At 37.8% G+C, this 18,646-nt stretch overlaps 1 protein-coding gene across 3 annotated transcripts in view; it reads left to right on the plus strand.

Moving 5' to 3' along the window:
* DMD (dystrophin) overlaps positions 1–18,646 on the plus strand; it is a gene marked incomplete at its 3' end in the record, with an annotated part of 1,946,774 nt that overhangs the window by 556,908 nt on the left and 1,371,220 nt on the right. The window lies entirely within an intron of this gene.

Consider the following 18,646-nt stretch of genomic DNA (forward strand, 5'->3'; position numbering starts at 1 on the left):
GGAAACCATTAATAGCACTGGAAAAAGTACTTGCTAATACAGGCATAGAAGGAAACTTCCTTATCTTGACATGCTAGAAGAATTCTTATTAAAATATTATGCTGTTCAAGGACACTTCTCATTGGTGTTTTTATTCAACATTGTTCTGAAGAACCTAGAAAATGTTATATGACAATTAAAAAGAAATATGAGGTATATTTATTGGAAATGATGGACTGAAGTACCATCATTTGAAAGCAATATGATTTTCTCCTTATTTAAAAACACATTCACAATTAGCAAATGTAAAGAAATAAAAAAATCCTATTCAGAATATCTACACAATTTGTAGATTTCTCAAAAGCAAATTACACAGAAAAGTGTAAGGTTTGTTTGGAGAAAGTTTAAATATGAATTATAAGTACATAAATAAAGACATGAGGAAAGGAAGGACATATATAATGAAAATGCTAGTTTTCTCTAAATTATTCTGCACATTCAAAATAATTTTAATCAAGGTATAGTTACATACACTATTTTGTATATATATAAATCTATCTATCATCTATCTATGTATCTATCATCATTTATATCTGTCTATCTTTCTGGCATCCATCTATCTATCTATCTATCTAGCTAGCTAGCTAGCTAGCTATCATCTATCTATCATCTATCATCATCTATCTTTCTATCTATTTTAGAAGGTATAACAGAATCCCAGCAAGAAATAGAATTCACCGTAGATAGTTGAAGAGAATTTTATACAAAGATTACTCACAGAGGTATAATATATTAACAAAGAGGTGACAGTGAGTCACCCAGAGAGGAAAAACAGTAGGCAGTGCTTACTATCCCTAGGGCTTAAGGGGAAAGGGGACAAACAGAATGAATGGAGATTAATGGGGTCCAGTGAGAGCTGCAGTACTGGAGGAAGAGCCACCTGTTGGGAAATGTAGCTGTTGGAAGGAACCAGCTACCATAAGATGCAGCTCTGAAACAGAGAAATTGTGGAGGAAAAATTTCCCCAGCCCTCTCGTTCCCTATTTTTGCGTATCCAGCTGGTCCTTTTCATTGGTGTAATGCAACTGGAATCCACCGGGAAATGGTCCTAGGAGATGCCGGGTGAAAGGGTCAGTTACCTAGGGAACAAGCAGTGAAGGGCAGAGATGTGTGGAGTAAACACACTAAAAATAAATCACACAAAAGGGAAGAGAGATGCAGTTGTCACCATAATTGTAAAATTAGTATAAATGTAAATGCATGATAATAGTCAAGAAATTATTTTTAAATGGTGACTTGCTTTAGAAATTATAACAACATACTGACACAGCATGGCATGATATAGAGAAATAGTTTTATGATATAGAATAGATATTTTGACAAAACTTTCTTTTATTTAGCTAAATTTAATATTTAAGGGTGACATTTTGTATCTGTGGAGAAAAGGTAGATTCGTCAGTAAATTAAAATAAAACTCCTACTACAATTGATATGAAAAAAATATATTTTAACAGTGTTTAAAAAGAGGCTAAATATTATATGGACATCTACTTGAGAAAGTTACAAATAACCAGTCAGAGCAAATGCAAGCTCAACACTGCTGGTAATTAAAGAAATGCAAAGTACATACCCTGAGATGATAGGGTTCATGGAAAGAGGCCCTGTGCTTCCTTTGGTGGAAGAACCATTTGGAAAATTTTAAATAGGAAATGTGGAGTTATCTTTCAAAGCATGGAATTGTGCACATCTTTGACCCTGAGGTTTCACATTTAGGAATTAGAACTACAGGAATACTCATGCATTTCTAAGACAAATGTATAAGGATGCCCATTGCAGCGCTGTTTACAGTACCAGTATTACTCTGTACTCCAGAATGCTAGACAGGTATATCTCTGCCATTAGACTATGGCTCCATACAGTCAGACTCCAGGTTTGTTTGTGTGTGTTTTTAACTTTTGCTCACTATTATAACAGTAGTGCCTCGCATAATCCTTGACTCATGATAGGTGCCCAGTAAACAGTTGCAGAGTAGATAAATGGATGAATGCATACATTATTAAAATTAAATTTTAAAGCCCAAATTGTATGCATGTATGTACATATAAGTTTTAAGTTGAATTTTGCTGAAAACTTAATTTTTTATTTCTAAGTACTTAACTAAGTAATTATTTGTTATAATTCTTTCAAAAGCCTTAACCCCATTTTATAGATGAAGACATGAAAAAATTAAGTTCCTTATTCAAAATTATATAGAGCCAATGAGTTCTAGAAGAGGGCTTTGAACTTGTACTACCTGGGCACATCCTGTGAAGGTCTGTAGGGATGTAGCTATATAGGTATTGTGTGTATAGTTTGAACTCATTATATAGACAGGCAGATGAATAAATAAATGGATGGATGAATGGACAGATAGGTAATGGATGGATGAAGGGGTGAGTAGACAGACAGCATAGCTTCTCCTAAGAAGTAGTATGTCTAGATAATGGGACTGGAGTGTTGTAGAGATGTGGGGTATTTTCATTATTTACTTTATATACTTCTGTACTATTTTAATTTTCCACTACAATAAGCATGTATTTCTTTTGCAATAAAAATGTTGAAAAGTGAAGGATTAAATCCAAACAAATACAATAAAAAATCAGAGAGAACGAAAAGATTGATTATTGGAGCCAAGGACATGAATCTGACCTGTTTCCTCTGAGGACAGTTTCATTCCAAGGGACAGGCATCCCATAATGGTAAGAGTTGAGAAATGGGGCCCGTTTGGTCAGTCTAAGAACAGAGCCTGAAAAGGGTCTAAATTTGTGGGTATTGAAACAGGCTTTGCAGGATATGGTAATTGAGCTCATTATTTCAAGCTCTGGGGCTTACAGCATCAAGAGAGGCAGCCCCATGTTAGTAAAATTCAACCTGAAGGAAAGATATTTGAGAAAAGCTGAAATCTCAGAATCAAGAAGAACCAGAAGCTGTGTCAAGAAACTTAGCTATTATAAAGTTTAGCATATTAGTTTTAACCGTTGTCTAAGCATTGGGAAAGAGAGAGAAGGAATTGTAAAATTATGAATGGGAAAAGGGACTTCCAACACTGAAAATAGAAGTAAGAAGCTACATAAAACCTTTCCTTCTTTCTACCCATGCTTTGATGTTACTAAGCTCTAGTCAAAAGGGATTGCTTTTCTAATAAGACATACACATAAACACACAGTAGTTATTATGTAACTGACTGTATTAATTGCTTATAAATGTGTTCATCATACCTAATTTTTCTTAACAGAATCCCTCTCTCATTTTCATATCTCATTTTAAAGAACTGTTCTTAGAATTGCAATTGTGCAGTAGGTTCCTAAAACCACTAATCAGAGTTTTAGTGAGATGGCAAGGCTTTTACATATTGAATCTTCCAGCCCACCATGTATTCAGACACTTAGTACAAAATTTCTGCGAAATCGGCTTCATCCCAATTTTAAGGAGTTTCAGAGAGGACTTGAACAGATTTTTCTGTTGATATCAGTCAATAATTTTTGAACATCTATTCTATGCAGAGCACTGTGCTGTTTTGTAGAGTTTATGCCAAAGCTTAGAAACAATGAATAAAACATTAGTTTTCCTGTGCCTGAATGAGTATTTTCAATCTGAATTAAAAATGTACTAACTTTGTCATCATTAGTCATAGGCTTCTTGATTAACCTGCTAATGCTGTCTAGTTTGGAAAGGAATGCTTCTTTCCCTACTATTTAAAACATCTGATCATTTCCTAAAGCTAGAGTTGTTATACAAATGGCCTTATTTTTGAGAATATGATCAATTGTATAAGAAAAATGTTTTTGATACAATAGGAAGCTGAAGCTCAGTCTTTTTGAACTTGGTCAGTGTCACAAAAGGAGAGAACTGGGGTGTGAACTTGGGAGTCTCTTTTTTTTCTGGTTTAATCAAACTATCATTTACTAGTTATATGACCTTGTACAATATTCTTAACTCATAAGAGAGTGTTGAAGGGTATATGAGAGAACATAATAGAATTCCTTGTACGTAATTGATGCTCGATGAAAAGTAATGAAATATCAAACTGAATCTCTTTAGCATAATTTTGGAGGGAGATAAATACTACCTGCTCCTCTTCGTTATGGTGCTTTATTCCCCTTCAGCCAGTTCTCAATTTTCTGTATGAGTCTTACTCTGTGCTCACTTCACTGGAGTGCAGCTTTATTCCCTGCAACCCTAATTACCTATTCATTCATTTATTTACTAATTTAACAGATACTGAGTACCTACTATTTGTCAGTAAGTGGTGAAACAATTTAGAGAAAGTCCTGCCCTGTGTAGTGCTTATATCATTGCAGGGAGACAACTAATAGGAAAGGAATGAATAAATAAGCATAATAATTACATTGTGCGATAAATAATATAAAGGAAATAAAATGGGAAATAATGGGAAAGGGAGTTGGCTTCTTAAGATAGGGTGATGGAGAAATGCATTTCTGAAGAAACTCCACGTGAGCTAAAACCTAATGGATGAGCATGAATCAGAAGTGCAAAGGGATGGGGAAAATATTACAGGTGACAAGAACAGTAAGTGTAAAAGCCAAGAGGTATAAAAGGGCCTGTGTTATTTCCGATAAGGCGACAGGGCCTATCATCTGAAAGGTAGTGGGCGAGAAAGGGGGGATTAGATTGCCATTAGCTAAGTGGGCAGGATTGGCCATGTAGTACCTTGTGGGAATGGAAGGAGCTTGGATTTATTCTAAAGAAAGTAGAAGCTTTTGAAGGGTTTTAAGTATGAGGATGTTGTAATTTAATTTCTGTTAAAAAGAGAATTCTAGCTGCTGCATATAGAATGGACTGAAAGGCATGAGGACAGTTCGGATGAGAATGCGATGGTCCCGGAGGCAAGGATCATGGCTTGGGCGCATCAGTAATTGTGAACATGAAGGTGAGCAGATGCGTGCATTTCTTTTAGAGGCAGAAAAGGCACAGCTTGTTAATGGATCAAATGAGGGGATGAGGGAAAAAGGAAAATGAAGGACAATTCCTGAGTTTACAGCTTGGCACAGTTCAAGAAAGTTGTCGCCATGTTCGGAGATGGTGATGAATGGGGACGCTAATGGTTTTGAATGGAACCGAGAGCCTCATTTTGTATGTAACAAATTTGAGATCCTCCTGAGGGGGGAAGTCTCAGCTGGAGATAGGTGTTTGGGAATCATTAGAATATAAGCAATACTTAAGAGAGGGAGGGAAAATTGGATGATGTCACCCTAGGAAAGGGGAGCTAGAGAAGAACCAGATCCAACCTCTAAGTCTTTCCAAAATCTCATATCATTTAAATAGGCTGTGCCAGAAAGGGAGCCTGAGAAAGTGTGGCTAGGTAGGTATAAACCCTGAAAACTACAGTGTCAAAGAATCTAAGAAAAACAAAGCAGTTTAAGAATGAAAGAGCTCTACTGGGAGCTACAGAGTAAGATGGAGATAGAAAAGCATTCATTAGGCTTGGCAATATTGTAGCTATTAATAGAGTAGAGAGGCAGGAGCTAGTTCTCTGATCCAGTATTACTTAGAGAAGCCTTCTGAGCTTATCTTCTTTAAATTAGTGACCATGCCCATTCCAAACTCATTTTATTGTTCGCTATAGCACATGAAATCTGAGAGCCTGAGGATTTGTTTTTACTTATTGTCTATGTTTCAACTAAAATCTAAGCTCCATGAAGGCAGGGGCGTTGCTTTGTTCAGTGCTATACTCCCACCATGTGGAACAGTGCCTGGCATGTACTGACACTGAGTGAATGAGTTGAGTGAAAAGGGGGATGGTAGGAAAATAGGTACAAAGAGCATCGCTGAAACATTTGAAATGTGCCGTTGTGAAAGGGAACAGAGAAATATAAGAGGATAGAAAAACAAGAGAGTAACCCTCTTAATAGGTATGGTGTACTGGACTGAGGTCTCATCTGTTCATGAGAGCAGATTGTTTAATATTCAGGAATTATACCAACATGTTGTTAAACTATTGGTAGCTTGAAATCATCCACGATGGGAGGATTTACACCATAGACATTGGCAAACACTGCACATCAGGGATTTTGTTGTTCTGCTTGTTTCTTTGATTTTTGTCTTTCTTTCGTAGAACCAGTTTACCAGTGTACTATGGGGGCGGAATCCTCCACCGTCAAGGTTCTTTGGGCTGGTCTAATACTCAAATGGGCATTAGATTAACAAGAGGAAATGACCAAATTTAATTACATACATGCGTATGGGAACCCCACATACGTGAAAGGGAGACAGGAACAGTGAGGTCTCTATGACACTCTGAGCCAAGTATGAGGTGAGGCACCTTGAGGCTTCACAGGGGAGGAAGGTCATTAAGGGGAGCAGGACAGTAAGAAGAGTAGATGTTCAGTAATTAGAAGTTTGCCCTGTCCCATAGATAGGTCAAAACAAGGTTGTCTGTGATAATCTCTTATTATGGGCAAGGTCCCTAATTCAAATTCTTCTAGGTACTTAACAGGGTGCAGGAGTTTCTCTTGAGCCTGCAGGGTCTCAGTTGCCTTTAGCTCAAAACAGTCTGCTTACCACAGAGGCCCATCTTGACTCCTTCTGAAACCCTACACTACCAATGGTTTTTTTAAAAATTTGCTTTGTCTTTCAAGTAGGAGTTAAAAAAGCATGTTTGTAGGCTAAGGAAAGATCGATGATTCAGTAGGAAACAAGGGAAAAGTATAAGTGGAGAGATTTTCCTTAATTGGAATGGGAACACTTGAATTCTAAGAGGAGGAAAGAACAGGTGGTTGGGTATTGGTGTCAATATCTGTGATTTATGGTGGAAAGACGAAGGAGGTTTTTTCTGATAGTTAAGATCCAAACACCATATATAGGATCATAGAAAAATGACCTAGTTCTCTCTCACTAGTTACCATGTTGTTTTATTTAAAATATATTTAAAATTTTTTTCAATTACAGTTTACATTCAATATTATTCTGTATTAGCTTCAGATGTACAGCATAGTGGTTAGACAATCATGTGTTTTACAGAGTGGCCCCCTGATGTTTCAGGTACCCACCTGACCTCGTGCATAGTTATGACGATATTATTGACTGTATTCCCTGTGCTGCAATATACATCCCTGTGACTATTTTGTAACTACCAGTTTGTACTTCTTAAACCTGTCACCATTTTCACCCAGACCCCAGCCCCCTCTCCTCTGTCAGCCATCAGTCTGTCCTCTGTAACTGTGAATCTGTTCTTATTTTGTTTGTTTATTTTGTTCTTTAGATTCCACATACAAGTTGAAATCATGTGATATTTGTCTCTCTCTAACTTAAACGTGTTCTTTATTCCACCTTACACCTCCATTTATGCAGTATTTTCAACACACACAAATGCATCAAATTCTATTATTCAAAATAACATCCTTTCTTCTTATTGAGTATATGTAAAATTTTTGTGAAAATTAACCATTTGAGTTATGTTCTATGCCTTTTTAACATCATTGATTATACTCTCTTGTATAAAAATTTACTCTGACCATTCTCTTAATATTCACATATAATTTTTGATGCTTAATCCCCTTTTCACTTGTACCTGTCTCCATCGTTGTTTCACGTTTTATTATTTTCACTTTTATGAGGTTCTAATTTACATTTTTTCATATAAAAGTTACTTATCCATCTGTGTGTATAATTGGGAATCCCAGATTACACTGGTGGAAGTTAGAAACCCCAAACTCATATTCAAGTGAAATTTTAATAGTACTGTCAAAAGCAGAATGCGTCTCCGTGATGTGGAAAATATATCCGTGTGCCGCTTCCTTTGGGTGTTTCATCGGCATGCCTCTCGCGGTGCTCTTAGAAACTAGCCTGCTGTTTGTCCACTGTGTCCAGTTTTCACTTAGGACACTACAGTACTGAGAATTACTTCAAGTAAACCTCTTTTGCCTCCGGTTTTCTTGCAGTTAGTTTGTGAGGTTTGTTTGTAATGGTGTTTTGCTAAACACTACACCCCTTCTTCTGATGTTTCACATGGTAGCTGGTGCTGCCATGATACCATCCATCATATCTGACGTGATGCTGACAGCATCTTCCATAATAAATGTTTTATTTATGTATATGTATTTATGAATGTCTGAGAGATCCACATCTGTGTTGTTTCCCTTCAGTCTTGTCCCATAGTCCACCGATTTCTACCCTAGGAGTTAGGAGACGGAGCCATTCTAATTACAAAAATGATTCTTTCTCTAGTGAATTGATACCATCTCTTACCTCACAAATATTTGATGAGTGTACAAATGTAGCCAAATGCACAAATTATCATTATGTGCCAGTTGTAAACAGTCATGACAGATAATGGATAATACGTATTGAGCATTTAGTCTGTGTATCCATTTTCTCTCCCAAGCATCATTACTATATGAAAATGACTCATTTTACAGATAAAAACTGGGAAATAGGGAAATTAATTTTACCACATTCTCTTACCTATAAGGGGCAGAGCCATGATTTGCTCCAGTTACGTTTAACAGGCTAAGCTCTTTGATATGAAATGGGTACATTTTGATAATACGTTATAAAAATGATTGCTTTTATATATGATTTCTGCCTTAAACTTGTATTGTTGAGAGGTTTGCCTTGGAACAGCCCGTTCACCATCAGGAATATTTCCAAATCCCAAAACATACCAGAAAGCACCATAATTAATCACTGAAATTTTGTGTCAAGTGAAATGAGCATCTCCATTCTGACTTCATTGTTTATCAACTCTCAGTACGAACTCTGTAGAGAACGAGGGGGTAGAATCAGGATATTTTGTGTTAGTAAAGAAGATATTGTGTGAGGTTACTTAGGAAACTCACTGCACTTTTTCTAGCAGTAGGATAAGAAGTCAATTTGGTTAGATTAAAAGCTAAGCACAGAAACAGCAGGTGACAATTAGGGAAGCAGAGTTAAATGTCAGTGAACCAAAATACTTCCCTCTCAAATGGCGACTCGAATAGTTCTTTCCATAATAGGCATGTAGAGAGAATTGTAAGAAAGTACAGGTGTTTTTCTATCAAGTCTCCCACACTGACTGACTGTCACTTCTCTGTTAGGTCAAAGTAGCTTCTCTTCTCCTGGTTGTAGAGGACATGTACTGAAAGGTTCTTCTGAGGTTTTAAGTGGCCAGGGACATTTAAAAAATACACGTTTTATGGAGTACAAATTCAGTGAGTAGCTGGAAAAGAGAATTTAGGAAGTTGGTTGCATTTTGGAGTTGAAAATTTGAAAACAGAACACTTCACTTCAGTTAGCTGCACACAGAAGACATTTGCTATTTGGTAAAAACAAAACAAAAAACCTTTCAATTTATTTGAAACCTGTGAGGTCAGGATTGGTTGAGAATTTCCATGTAATTGACTTTTACCAACAGGCTTCTGTGCATTTGTTCTCAGGTACTACGAGAATGTTTTGTATTGATCCTACAGAGTCCCCACTCCTATTTAAGTGCCCCCCAAAAAAGCCTAGCAAATAATGTGCATTTGTGGAAGGAAATTTTTTATACAGTGAAGCAAAAAGAGCTAGATGATAGGGATAAATTGGCTTTGAAGTTATTTATTTGTAATTTCGTTTCCCCATTAGTATCAAAGTTCCATGAGAACAGATCTCTGGGTTCATTTATTTACCACTGTGTCCTGAGAGACTAGAATATAGCCTGGCACAAAGCAGTAACTCGATAAATGTTTGTTAACTATATTTTCAGTGTCTCATATTGTCAATCCAATACTTTTCAGAATCCATAGCATCACCTTCATTTGTTTATTGGATTGAATACATGGTGTTTATTTGTATACAAACATACATCTAACATTGTTTGGTTAATGGCCAGAAAGTTGAACTAGTCGTTAGTGTATCTGAGGACTCCTGCGAGCACCTGCTTTTTTGTTTTTGTTTGGTTTTTCTCTGCTAAGCCCTGGGTGAGCATTATGTATCTTGAGCACTCTTTCCTACTTGTATCAAGGTGATAGTAAGAGTTTTCTGTTATCTACACATAGGCACATTGACTGGAATAATTGGATGTTTAAAAGATAAAATCGTTTAGTGTTTCTCATGGATTAGTAAAAGCCATTGTTTTTATGATTAATTTTGCAGTGAAACCGAATCATCTTTATAATACACATTATTTTCATCGCTGTATTTTATAGTCCTTTAATGAGAAGCACTGTTATTAGAGGATAGAAGCAAGTGGGATCAGTGGGTGAAATGCTAAGAGTACAGCATGGCTTAATTAAAAAGTACTTAGCTTAGTGAAGGCAGGACACGTCTTGTAGAATGTCAAAGAATTTAACTTGTGCGATCTATGCGAGTTATTTTTTTACTAGAATGCTCTAGATGCAATGTGTACAGTGACTTGTAAATGGAAAATGCACATATGTAGAATGTAGTGCATGATGAAAAATATCAAAAATGAAAATAATAATCTAATGCTTTAAGGAATTGCTCTGCTATAATATTGCCTGCAATTTACAAACTCTAGTGCTTAGAGGGCCTATGACATTATAGCATAATTTCTTCATTTGTAAACCTCAAATGATAACCCACTTTGCTTCCAGAAGTAAGTTCTTTAGAATTTCACATCTGTATTTGGTTATTTTAGGAAAATCAGGTTTTTGATTATGTCTACGTAGATGTGTTTACATTTTCATAGTTAGAACTATCTGACCACATCTGGTTTGTGAGCACAAGTTTCTGCTTCCCACTTCACCCATTCCCCTTCTCTTACAAACAGTGAATTTAGTTATTTTTTTATTGTTTTCTTCCTAATACACATTCTGTGGGAAATGATCCAGGTTTCTAAATGACATTCTTCTTAATTTTTTAAAATAAAACTCTTAAAAGGCTGACCGAACTTTCTGAGAGCACATTGATGCACGTGCTATCTTTGAAATCCAGCTTCTTTCTGATTACACATGGTCTGCATTGTAATCCAGAATTTCAATTTCTGCCTTTCTCTTGGCAGAAAACCAACCTGAGGTATAGACAGTGGAGCCTCTTGTTCAGATTTCCCAGAGGTGTTTCCAGGCTGTGCCTGGCAGCTGGCTAATCAGACTTTCTGGAGGTTGATTGCCCAAGATAAGAAAGGTTTTGTTGAAGGCACCAGTTTTGACTTTTTTTTGTGTGTGCAACTTTACTTTTATTGTTTCTTTTTTACCTTTACATATATTTTCATTGTAATATAATAGTGAGTACTGAATAGAGTGTGGAAAATAATAGATAGGGCAAAGGAGAAAAAGGAAATTATTTTTAATCTCACCAGCATACCCATTTCACTAAATGAAGCATGTTTCCCTAGTCTTTTCCATAAAATTATTATATTCTACAGAAGTTACACCATCCTGCTTTTTTGAATGTTACATTATAAAGACTTTCTTTTCAGATATTGTCAAATATTCATCAAAAGAACATTCTGAATGGCTGTGTAATACTCATATACAATTATATACCTGTATTTCATCATTTCTAATTCTCTAACTTTATGCCACTTGGAATGGCCTGAATTCTTTCCTTTTTTGTACCATAAATACCTGTTTAGTATTATAAATAGTGCTTAAATTTCACATCACATTTATGTAAATTTTCATTTAAATTTCTGATTATTTCCTTGTGGTGGATTCCTAGAAGCAAAATTACTGGGTCATTGAATGTACTTGTTTTTAAAGTTTTAGTAGACATTGCCAAAATATTTTCCATAAATTTAGAACTAACCGATACTCTTCCAGCAAAGTAGGAGTTGGGCCAAATCCTCGAAGCCTCTGCGACATTGATTGTTTTGTCATTCTTTGATATTTTTGTAGGCAAAGGAATATAATTAAAAACCCACATCTTGATTCAATTTGTATTTCTTTGGTTACTACTGAACTTGCATTTTTACGTGTATTTACTTTTGTTATACATCACTTATTGGGAATAGAAATATCTCTACTACTATGGAGACTCTAGATAATGTTTGGTAATGGAACCACCCGGAATGCAGGGTCATCATTTGGATAATGACTGAGATGCTCCATTTTCCAGTGCGCAAAGAGAGCGCTCTCTGATCGAAGGAAGGTAAGGTACTGAGAAGTACGTTGCACTGACTGGCTTCTAATTCTGATTCTGACTAGCCTTTGAAATGCCCATCAAACCACTGTGAGCTTCAATTTCCTCATTTAAAAGACAGTGGAATTTCACTCAATGATTTATTTGTCCTGTTATAGCCCTTAATATCAAAATTTTGAGTAGTACAGAAACACTCATAAAAATCGGTGTTATTTTTCATAAAATAAAATATTCTAGCAGTATTATGAGTTCTCAACATTTTCGTTTTGAGATGGCTTCAAAGATAAGATTAGAAATTATTGATTTAAACATCTGTGGCAACGAACCCATTATATAATAGGGTGTCAGTGCAAAGATTACATCCATATAATTGTAAGTTGTTATTTTGGGGGTGCAGCCACTTCTTTCATGTCATATTGTTGCTGGTGAATGTGGGGTTCTTGTGGTGTCGTGAGGAAAAGCATTTCCAGGGACCTACAGAGAGGATGATTTGTTTGGGAGGCAAAATTAAAGGAGTTCCTTAGTATCCCATCTCTGTACGTCTTGCCATGGAAAATCAGGGCCAGAAGTAGAGTCGATGTCCAGAGAGCCTGTGCCATATTAAAGCTTAGTTCAGTCCAGCACCCGGCTAGCTTAGCTTGTGTTCCCAGCTCCAGCCCCTTGTGCTGCTGTACACAGGCTCCTGCTTGGCGCCTGCGTTTGGAGTCTATGCAGCCAGACGCCACACAGCTGCTAAAGCCACGTGGCTATGGACAGAGAACAAGCTAACGCATGGGGCTTTGTTCTCCTGGGGTTTTAACAGGAACTTTTTCAAATTAACCAATTAGCTTCCCAAACTTTAATGGGCTTGCATTGGCTCCTCCCCTCTAGCCAATGATCTTTTTCCCAGTTTAGACTGACAGGCCTCTATGGCAAGTACCTTCCCTGCACCATTTTGACTTTATTTCGTATGTGTTTACCTCCCCCTTTGTACTAGCCCTTCCTACAGTGATCTGTAGTGATTTCAGAGAGAGGAAGGGAGAGGGAGAGAGAGAGAGAGAAACATCAATGATGAGAGTCATTGATCAGCTGCCTCCTGCAGGCCCCCGACTGAGGATCGAGCCCACAACCCGGGCATGTGCCCTGGCTGGGAATCGAACCTCTATCTCCTGGATCCTAGGTGGATGCTCAGCCACTGAGCCATGCCCAGCCGGGCAACAGTACATTTTAGTGTCTTCTAATAAAAAAAATATAAATCACATCCTATCATTCTCACCCTCCTCAAATGCTGTACTACTCATTGTCTATACACTATCTTTTTTAGTCAGTTGCTGTCTTATACAATTCTCATCCATTTCTGTGGCTTCATTTACTTTCTTTATTTAGTTTCTTAAGAAATATTTAGGCTCGTCCGGCCAGACATGGCTCAGCGGTTGAGCGTCAACCTAGGATCCAGGCAATCGGGGTTCGATTCCTGGTCAGGGCACATGCCCAGGTTGCGGGCTCGATCCCCGGTTGGGGGCGTGCAGGAGGCAGCCGATCAATGACTCTTTCATCATTGATGCTTCTATCTCTCTCTCCCTCTCCTTTCCTCTCTCTCAAATCAATAAAGATATATATTTCAAAAAAAAAAAGAAAGAAATATTTAGGCTCATGGAGTCCCAGTAATGGCCTCCGTGCAATTACCATGAGTGAGGGGTACTCCCAAGTCATGAAATTTCTTTTGATTTCTGGTGTAATGTACATTTCAAAATTATTTGTTGGATGGCTCATCCACTGAATACCCATAATATAACATAGGCTAAGCGTATTCTATGACACACAAAATTGTTTTGTAAATATGTAATAAATGATGGATGGCCTTTCCTTCCAACCAGCTTCTTCTAGCCTTCTGTTAATAGTATTAATGGTCTTCTACAACTAGGCCTCTTTTTGTATTAGTAACACAGACACCAAAAATTGCAATACAGCAACAATATTGAGGTTTAATAAAATTTACAGTCTTTTTTAGACATTATTATTACATTTGACCTTCACAACCCCATGGTGAATTTGGGATTCTGATTTTTATTTCACAGGTGAGGAGAGAGAAGTAAATGATGCTAAGGGTGTTTCTTTACAGATATAAATATTTAGGTACAGATTTTTAAAAACCCAAATCTTTAGATTGAGAATTGCTAATTATTTCACTGCATCACACTTTCTTCTAATAAATTTTCATTAGTAAGCTTAAATTTACAAGTGAATTTTATCTCTTGAATTTTATCAAATGATGAAACTATTACTAAGTATTTGAAATGAAAACACAAAGCTGAGTTTATTGTTTATTTAAATAAGAGGAAACTATGCGGGTCTACCACAGTCTCTCAAAATAGAATGTTCTTTGGTTTTGGGGGGAAACCCAGAGATCAAGAGATCTGTGAACATTCCGAGTTGTATGTTGATATCACATTTAGAAGCATGTTTGGTTACTCAGTTGAGACCACTGTTAATTGGTTTATAGTAGACAATTAGACAGCATGAGCAGGGTAGGAATAATAGGCCGGGTATGAAATGTCACCAGGACAGAAAGCCCCTGGTGCCTAGCAGTGGACAATTGTAGGGTGGGACCTCCCCCCAGGTGACCTTTTCTTCTCCCCCTAGCATATTGCTGGGCATGTGGTTTAGATTCCCTGACATTTCATATTGCTGGTTATGAGGTTTGTACCCTCCCCTGACTTTTCCTCCCTACCTTGTCCCTAGTCATGTGTTAGCCCCCCTTAGGGGAGGAACAAGGGCTGGAGCATAGCCTCATATGACTCCCATACAAGCCCTTGCATGACCACTCCCTTAAGCATTAAGCCCTCAGGACGATGAGGTTCTGGCCTGCATCAAGTAATCTTAAGAACAAAGCTTTGGGTCTGCTGACCACAGTCAGAATTTTGTTCAAACTAGGGAAAACATATAGGCCTCAGTTGTGTTTTAGCTCCAGGCCCAGAAAAAAAGCAAGGCCAGGCAGGGCAACACCATGGCTGACATTAGGACCAGCTGCTATGACTAATGACCTGCCCTGGCACTGACTAATCAGTAGAGACCACGAACCTGAAAGGACACACCTGGGAAGCTGATGAATATTCCATTGAGATCCTCCCCTGAGACCTCCCCTGAGATTCCTGCATTTAGAGAGTGGATAAAAACTCTCAAGACGGAGGACCCAGCACATGCTCTTTCTCTCTCTGGCACACACTGTGCCTTTCCCTTTCTCCTTCCCCAGGTGCATTCGCTATGCCTTTCTTTCTCCTCTGTAACTTGTTTTCTGAGCCCACGCAGCCCATCTGGCTCACTTCTTCCACAGTTCACTTGTACATCTGTGACTTTCTAAATAAACTTTTGCTTGTATTTGAGGCTTGGCTCTGAATCCTTTTTTAGCCAGAACTCAAATACTGAGGTTGTTGAACCAAGGTCTAACTCCACCTATAACACCTGGTGCCATTTCTCTGCTAACAGGTTTTTAAACAGATATGTTTTTATTGATTTCAGAGAGAGGAAGGGAGAGGGAGAGAGAGGGAAACATCTGTGAGAGAGAAACATCAATCGGCTGCCTCCTTCACGCCCCCTACTAGGGATCAAGCCTGCAACCCGGGCATGTGCCCTGACCGGGAATCGAACTAATGACCTCTCGGTGCACAGGAGGACGCCCAACCAACGGAGCCACATCTGCCAGGGCTCTCTGCTAACAGGTTTGAATTCAGATTTTTGTTCATTGGAGTGACTGGCAGGAGTGTTCACTCCTGATTGACAGACTTTCCTTAGGGAGGGGCTGCCACTCGGGGAAGCACGATCAAGACCATGTAGGCAGGTAACTGGTAATTGATTAAAGGAGATAGAAAGTTGTGTTGGTGGCTCCCTGTTCCCTTGGCTATAGAATGAACAGTTTTTCCCTCCATCTCCATTTTCTCCTCAGCTTATTGACTTTCGTACCCTCCGGGCTTAGGACAGCTTTCATACGTAGGCGTTTCCAAAACCTGTGGAGTGATTTGAACATTGAAGTCGTTTGGGGCCTGTCTTAGCATTTCTGGCGTGCCCCCTCTTGCTTTCATCACACAGTGGGTTTTAGTTCTCTCACGCTTCCTGTCTGGATTGGGGCCTAGCTTCCCACTTCCCTGCAGTTCTGTTCTCCGCGAATCCATTCTGCACTTAACAGTTTTCTTTACAGAAATTTAAATGTTGTTGCAGTCTTTCTCAGAGGTGGTTAGTTACTCTCCAACCTATTGAACTAAGGCCGAAGTTTCTCGTGTGCTGTCCATGACCTCTCCCTGTTCCACACACAGTCTACCCATTATTACCACTCTCCCCCGCCCTGTAGCTCAGACATCCGAAGGGCCATGTCTAATCCGTTCCTGCCTCTGCACTTTTGCTCATGCTTTCCCACTGCCTGCAAAACCTTTTCCCTTTCTCATTTCCAGATAATGAAATTCTATCCATGCTTATTTCAGTTTCCTATTCATAAAGAATTTTCTGGTCCCCCAGTAATGTAGGATTTCTTCCCCTTTCTAAACATATTAAAGCACTTGCTTGTGCCAGTTGGGGAAATACATTTTACATTCTGTTTAACAATGCAATTATTTTGTACTTCATTATTTATTTTTTTAGTCCAGGTTGTGAGCAGAATCCATGGATTCTCTATCTTGTTAATCTCCTGGATAACCTATCAAAATATTTCAAATCTTTAGTAACTATATATTCAAGGACATCAACATATTTTAGAATATCTAAATTCCTTTCTTTAAAAGAAATACTGGATTCTACCTACTGGTACAGCTGAATCCTGCACAACCTCAGAGGTAGGATGGTAAGAGATTAGGGCAAAAATGTCAGTAGTTTGGCCAAATAGTGCATATTTATTATAATGATTGATATTTATGACTATTCGCTTTCATGCACAAGATGTTTTATGTGGCTAAAATGTGTTATAGCCCTGGCCGGTGTGACTCAGTTGGTTGAGCGTCGTCCCATGCACTGTAAGTTTGTGGTTCAGCCCTGGTCAGGACACAGCTGGACGTGTAGGAAGCAGCCCATTGATGTTTCACTCTCACATCGGTGATTCTTTCTCTCTCTCATTCCCCCCATCTCCCTTCCTCTCTCTCTCAAAATCAATTTTAAAAATGTATTATAATTTTAGATGTTTGCCTGGGGCAATAGATATAATACTTGACCTATTTTACCTTTATTTTTTTAAATCATGGTATAAATTTGGAGCCAAACATATGTGTACATGCCTATGTATAATGTAGCAGTAAATAGTCTCAGATCAACCTTCTTTAATTCATTGCCTTTCTCCCAGCATGGTTTTATTTAATACATGGAAAAGCACAATTCTAAATTATGCTCATCACACATAAAACTGACTAGTTACTAGTGACAAGGAAGAAAACATTCTGGAGTTTCAAAATACAGTGAAAACTATAGTATCCACCATACAGTGGACACTTGAAAAAGAATTATCAAACGAAGGGGAGATTTTAGGCTTCAGAATTTCAAAACCAAGTTAGTAAGATTTTTTAGAAAGACAACTCACATGCAGAAAGTAGTTTTTAGCTCTTCCGTAAAAAATACTTGCAAGAAAATTAACTTCGCGTATGTAGGTTAATAATTAAATTATAATAAGGAGCAGGGAATATGTATTATATAGTTTCATACCTCTCAGCCTTGTGCATTTAAGTGTCCAGTAAGTGTCTTTTGAAAAAAATGAGTGAACCAGTCAAATGGTAGATGGTATTACAGTCTGCTTCCCTGTAATTTTTTTGACCCTCCTGCTCAAAGTGTGGTTGTCAAGCCAGCAGCTTCAGCCTCGCCTAGGGGCTTGTTGGAAATGCAGAGCCTCGGGCTCCGCCCCTGACCTACCGAATAGGACTCTGATTTTAAAAAAGTCCCCAGGTGATTCATGTGCGCATTAAAAATGGAGAAGTACTGTATTATACTATGGATAGAAACAGACCAAGGAGCATTACTTAACTTTTCCCTCCTCTGTAACTCTTTTAAAAAATACTTTAAAAAGAGTTCTGATTAATCATGTTCCCGCTACTTGGGAAGAGATGTTCAACCTCATTTTATGCTAGTGGACTTGAGATTTTTTTACTCATAATCAGAACACCTGTCCAGAATATACATATTTAATTTAAAACATATCTTTTAATGTTAGCTAAGCTAAGATAAATTTATGGCAAGGAAAATTCCTGGCACGCTGCTGCAAGGTTGCCTTGGCCGCCTACCAAGATTTATGTTTTAACACTTCTAGGATTAATGATATACTTCACATAAAAGATTATTTTTACATCTTGGTTCCCTGGAATGAGCTCAGTGGGTAAATTGTAATGCCAAGTAGCAAAAGAACCTTTCGAAGGAGCTGCCACTTATCGTGTTATTACAAATTATTATTGACTTTAAATACTGTGTTTCTTTCATTCCCTGGATGTGGCAAAGGACATAATGTCAGATCAACTTTTTGTGAAGGACTTTTAAATTTATTTCCAAAGTCTGGGAAGGAAAGCAACATGTGACCTTAACAGATGCGCTGTAATGATTACAAATATGTTTAATGTATTTAAGGAATATTAAAAATCATTATACATATGGTATATTGCGGTTTTAT

Source organism: Miniopterus schreibersii, assembly GCF_964146895.1.
Source record: "Miniopterus schreibersii genome assembly, chromosome: X".
NCBI lineage: Eukaryota > Metazoa > Chordata > Mammalia > Chiroptera > Miniopteridae > Miniopterus > Miniopterus schreibersii.